The following is a 6,629-nucleotide window of genomic DNA, read 5'->3' on the forward strand; positions in this document are numbered from 1 at the left end:
TAGCGTTGTTTTTTTTTTTTTAATAAAACTTCTTGACATGTTTCTGGAACCCTCAGGCTTTTACATGTTAGCAAAATGTTAGCAATGTAAATACTAGCAAATGTAAAAATGTTAGCAAAATATTTGTAATCTCTGACAGCAAATATATAACAAGCACCCTTTGGAAAACACACTGAGATCTACTTATGCAAAGTGCTATGTGGGGGCTAGAAGGTATCATGATAATGTTGGTCTGAGTAAATAGCTCACAAGACAAATAGATGGGTTAAAATGTATTTGCATTACAAACTGTTTTTAAAGTAGTATCTTAACCTGAAGAAGAGAAGCAATTCATCAGATAATGTTTTTTCCCTTACCAGTAGGTCAGACAGCTGCAACAAGCACCACCACCACGTTTTTTTCAAAGGCCCTTACAGGCACTGCACACAGCAGCTAACAACTTTTGATCTCCACCAAATTGGAAGTACCTGAATTAGCTCCCTCCTGCACCTCTAGTCCCATGAGCTTCCTGATTTCCTTATTGTCTCCATTTTGTAAATCCTTTAAACATAAAAATAGAAATGAGGAAACAAGCCAAAAAATGTGACAAGAACACTGGTAGAAGGGAGAGGGTTTAACAGGTTTTTGAGCCATGTTACCACATGGTTCAGATTACAGTCCAGTGTGTTAAGAGTAGACCACCACAACACACAGGTGGAAGTGTGAGTCTGGGAGCCATTAAAGTTGGAACACTGAGAATTTTCCCAGTGTACCATAATTACAGAAACATCTGTGCTAAACAACTTCGTGCCACTCTGCTGTGAAAATTTGGTCTTCAACAGCCCTCAACATTTCTGATTTCTTGTTGTGGGGTGGTCTCATGCGACACATTGTGATCACCGGTTTCAGAGCCATGAAATGGTTCCTTTTTCACACCTTTCTTTTATGTGTGTGCTTGCCAGTTCAGAATGCTTTCTGCTTTCATACATAGCATGGTGTACATTGGTGTATGAAAGAAAGTGAATATTAGAAAAAAATCTATGCAAGGAAAGACCTTGTGCCGAACTGAACATATTTACACCAGCTGAAAATATTAATTCTAGGGTTAGAAACAAAAATATAGTTCTCAACTGATATAGCATTGCTTAAGGAAGTGAATGTAAGAACAAAGATAAAAGCTAACAGATTTTTAAATATAATATTCTTTGATCTATAATATACCATGAAGTGACCTCTGGTTTATAGCTATGACAAAATTAAAGGTGGTTTTAAGTGGTGGTTATCACCTACACCCAAGAATATCACAACATAAGACTGTGCCAAATAATATACTTTTAGGTACACAATAAATTGTACTAACAGGACAACCCAGACCCCATCAATTTCCACCTGGAATGAGGCAGAAACAAGAAGAATATTTCTCTGAGACCCAGTGTTCACAGAAATTTCCTCTATGTGTGTGAAGCACCTACAGCTTCCTCACTCCTCATCTCTCCCATCCCAGGAACATTCTGTTAAGTGGCACAGCCAAGTTCTGCTATTATTGTCCCTGAAAAAGGATCATTTAATAAACTGCTTAATTCAAGCAATATGTTACAACTGACTATTGCTGATGTAGATTAATTGCTCTTGGATTTTTCTATCCTGACTTTAGGAGTTAGGTGCTTGCAACAATGCATGAAGATCTCTTCGAATCGCATGGAACAACAAAAGCATCTTCAGAGGACAGTTTGTCCTGTATCACCACCATCACCACCATCCGCTAAAAGCTAGGATGCATCACCATCCAAAAGGACTGGTACTTATTTCTCCATTGCCTACAGATTGAACCTCTGTAACTAGCTTAAAAGACATGCCTAGCTTTTGAAGGGTTAAAATCAGTTGTAAAGTATTTCACTGTCAATAATGTTCAGAATTCATAGTGCAACAGGTTTCTTAGAGGCACTGCTCAGCTTCTTTTCCAAATTTTCTTTACTGTGCTAGCCCTTAGCTGACAGGTGACTAGTAAAGCCTATAGTCTACTTTCAGGACTAACTCCGCTCCTTTCCTTCTACAGACAACCCGTAAAATTTTGCCTAATGACAGAAGCACGAAGACACGAACAGCTCTTCTAAAGTAAGTGAGAATGTATCTAGGGCAAAAATCAAACCACTTGGCTTGCTTGCTTATATTTCTTTCAAAAAGAAGACCTGCTTACTTCCACTGTATTTACAATTATATATTCAGTCAAATTGAATACAGATGTCAATAAATGCCAAAATGTAAAGCAGAAAAAGGTAGGAGAAGTAGAAAAGCCTACTAGTGGTGGTGAGCAAAATGGATTATGACCTTGCAGGATGAAACACCAGCCAAAAGAAAGCTGAGATTTCACGTGAATCTTGCCTCAAAAGTACTGTTTGCGGTTAAGGTAGGTTCCAAGCTAAAGTTATGGTAATTTATATTTATTAGTATAAAGGAAAAATATTAAATTAAAATTTAAGGTAAATTTCTGTTCTTAGTTTCGAGTATGTGCAAAATCTGGACAGTAATTTAACTCTGAAAGAAAGTCTAAAATGTGACCCACTGAGACACAGCCATCCATTCTTTTCAGACGTGCGTTTTAGTGATGTTGGATACTCTGGGTATCAAAGTCTTGCCTACTTAATGAGTTTTGTGAAAGCAAAACTTTAGTTTAACCTCCACAAGTTTCCAAAATGTTTCTTACTCGATGCACAGTTCACTGAATGAAGGAAATAAATAAATAATAAATAAAGGAAATCTACTCCATGCAAACAGAGCTTACTTGCCAAAGATTCACATTCTGGTCAAAACATAGCCAATATTTACTAAAGCACTTCCTCTCAAAAGAGGCTTTTTCTGTGGCAAGTTATGTGCCAAATTTCCTGCATGTGAAAATGACCACAATTCCCATTTTTCCTATTGACATTTCCCCATTTATACCAACAAAGTATTTGGCTCTTCCTCCTCCTCTTCAAGGTGTTTTAAGGAGAGCTGTATAAAAGACAGACTTTTTTAGTTATTCTTTTTATGGGTTTGTGGCATTGATTTGAATTTTGATATTCACGAGAATTGCTGGAACATTTTTTACATAGATTTAAAAAAAAACAAAGCACCACTTTCAGACAGAAACTATGAATATAAATGTTGGGAATGGGTAGTGATCAATTAACAAAACTATGAGAGAATTAAAAGGAGGATAGAATGGAAGAGTTATGCAACTTTAATTATATTTGCCATTGCTTTTCCAGCTATCAGTATCACTAAGGAAAAGTAAATTACGAATCTTTTCAATATTAAGTTGTATTTTTGCCTCATATTATTTTTGTTTGGCTGAATTAAATAAAAAATAAATACGTAAGAAACAGTTTGTGTTTGAAATATCAATTATTTCAAATCAGCATATTGGTTCATACTGGAATATCTATGCAGTATGAAAATCAATTTGATATTTAGAGTCATTATCTTAACAATATGTTTTTTAGCTAATGAGCATTCTGAAAATGATCTAAAGGGATTGTTAGGACACAATACACGAAAGAGAACGTAATGGCATATTGAATGAATGATGATAGAAAAATGTACAAGAGGACAAATGAAATCTAACTATGCTTTAGGGCTAATTTTTCATTATCTTGTATCTTGGATACTAATTTATAGGAATTGAAGAAGTTGAAGAAAAATAATAAGCAAGAAATACACTCCCTGATGTGCAAATTCTGGACAAAGTATGAGAACAGCGAAATTATTTAAGAAATACAGAAGCAAAAAACTTACAGAGGAGAGAAAAAAAACCAGCTTTTCTTAGCACTTCCCTAAATAGGAGTGTGTGATTACTTTTTCTATAGTTTCAAGGACAACAAGCAGTCTGACTTATAAAGAGTACTGCAGGGTTTTCCCTCACCTACCTCTGTGTAAGCAAAGAGTCAGTGGAAGAGCTCTAGCATAAAAACCCAATCTCACGCTGATAACAAATAACCCAAAGCCACTCCTACAACCTTTATTGCAGAATTACAGCCTAAAATAATAGTCATCTAAGTTGTTGCTGGGGCGGGGTGGGGAGCTGGGGTAAGAAAAGAAGTAAAAAAGGCAGATATTGTGATTGCACCCCCTGCCAAGTAAATAACAGAGGCCAGGACCTTGTCTCTGGCCGGGGCCCAAAGGACATGGCATTACTCACACCCTGATCACATCAGGATCTCTGCAGCCATATCACTCATGAAGTTCCACAGACTTTGCCAGGCATTGTGCAGGAGTCTGCTCGCTGGCTGGGGACAAAACCATGCCAGAGACCATGCTAACAATTCAACAGCAGCTGCATGCAAGTGCCCTGGCCCGTGCCCTGGCCCTGTTTCATTCACCAGCACTGAAACTGCCATGGGGAACTGATTTGAGGAGCAGCGATAGAGAAAGGTTTGTGCAGAGAAAACCAATGCTATGACTCTAAGTGGAACTTTTGTCTGTAAGTTTTTGTTCAGTTGAAAGGCCTAATTCCAGGGCAAAACTGTACACACTTCAATAGCAGATCAAGTCTCACAAAGGGTTGCCTTAGTTCTTACTGTCTAATAAAGAGTCATCAAATTTATGTTGTAATAAAAACAATTGGGAGTAAAATTCCTTAAAAAAAAAAAAATACTCCATTCATCTGACTACAAAGTGAGCTGCAATAAATACAGTATTGAGAAACAGAGCATCTTAGCAGGGTTTTAAGTAGTCTGAATTCTCACTGCTGCTCCCACACACACACACATACACAGGCTGCCACACACCCTTCATCGTGCTGCTAAAAACAAACAGTGGATATGACAGACAAACATTGTAAGCACAGATGTGTCCATTATAAGCAGCATGAACTACGCTCATGAGGAGCACTGTCACTTCTGAAAATCTAAGTGTCTCCGGCTGGGAGAAAGCAGTGGGGTGTGAGAACAAAAGAAAGTGATGTTGTGATTAAGGCAGGGCTAATGGTTCATTAACATTATCCAAGGCCTGGCTCTACAGTTTGGAAGATAAGGATTTATTTCAAAATTACCTTTTGGCTTCCTTTGTTGTTGTTGTTGTTGTTGCTGTTGCTGTTACTGTTTCTTTTCTCTGCCTTTTGAAAAGGATTTGTAGCTTCCTCTCTTGCCCTTTTGTCTGATGGCTCCTAAAATATGAAGCAAAAGAAAACACAGATCTAGTGAAAACAATATTTTTTTCCCTTTCTCATCTCTTTTTTCAGCTCCCTGATGTGTGAGTCTAAGACAAGAATGGAGGAGAGAGGCAGCATTCCCTGTTTCGACAATGGCCCTGGCTTTTGGGGTCCAACTTGGCAATCTTCAGAGCAGCTCCACTACTCACCTGAACCAGCACCACTGACAACTTTCCAACAATTGAAGAGTAGTGTGTTTGTGTTTCAGGCCCCTTTTTGGCACTGATTCATTTCTTGTAGAGGCACAATGCTAGCTTGTGTTTCCACTGCTAAATGAAGAAGGCTAATGGGTAAACTTCGGTGCAGTAGGGCTGTTGTCAGATGCCCTGAGACAGTTCACAGATTTTTGTGCCAAAAACATTGTTTCCAGTTGGCATTTAGGAGAACTGCATGAGATTAGGTTTCTTCTGTTTACTGGCACTGTCCAGCATTGTCCTCAACAACAATCATCAGTTTCCACTCATGCCTTAGACATGCAGGACATTTTAGTTCAGTACTGCAAAAGCACCATACTGATGGGCTGAATCAAAGCCCTGAAATTGTTTTAGTCTGAACCAGGAACAAACACACACACTATCATAATTAGGCCATAAGGAATTGTAAAGTCCAGAGAAGCCACAGGGTCAAGTGCTATATGGTGGAAGGTCAGGCAGCCTGCTGCAGAGGGAGCCATTTCCAGGGGGTCAGTGCATGAGTAGATGTCTGGATGAGGCATTGCTCCTTGCTGCAGTAAGCATACAGACAGTCGATACTGCTCTGCAGCTCACAGGGCACAACAGCTCACTGTTGCCTCCTACCAATTCTCAAGTTTTCCTTGATTTGTGTGACTCTAAGGTGATCTTTTCAATGTGATAGAAAGGAGGAACCTTTCTGTCCTTCCTTGGTCACTGGCCCAGAAATGTCTTCAGATGTTTCTAGGTCTCTTTATTCTTGGGTTCCCAGCCAAAGGCATGTCACATGTCACAGGCCTGATCCTTAGCTCTTCCTAATTGCACTGGTAGCACGGAGATGTAAACAGGATAACACAGAAGCACTGAGGAGCATTTTGGACATGATTTCAGACTCCTCTAGGCAACAGCAAATACTGGTTAGGTCATTTACAAGCTTCAGTCTCATGCGGAAATCACTACTATGCCCCCATGCTGCTGCAGTGAACCTACTGTAGGTCAGGGATGTTCTTACCATGAGGAATTCATAGCCTTCAGTTTGGCATTTCCATTTCCTGTATGGTACCTGATCTTCAGCAAGAACTAACAACTGGAGCATAGAAAACCTAAACACCACCACAATGGACCAGGAAATTGCTAAAGATGAGTCATTTTGTACACAAGGATGTATCTTAAATCTCATCTTTACTAAAAATTCATCAGGATATTCCTTTATCTCCCTTTCTTTTCCTGAACCTTCTTTGGCTGTTGCCACCTATTTCCTCTGAGAAGTGTTGTGAGAGTAACATCCAAGC

Source organism: Lathamus discolor, chromosome 5, assembly GCF_037157495.1.
Source record: "Lathamus discolor isolate bLatDis1 chromosome 5, bLatDis1.hap1, whole genome shotgun sequence".
NCBI classification, from domain to species: Eukaryota; Metazoa; Chordata; class Aves; order Psittaciformes; family Psittacidae; genus Lathamus; species Lathamus discolor.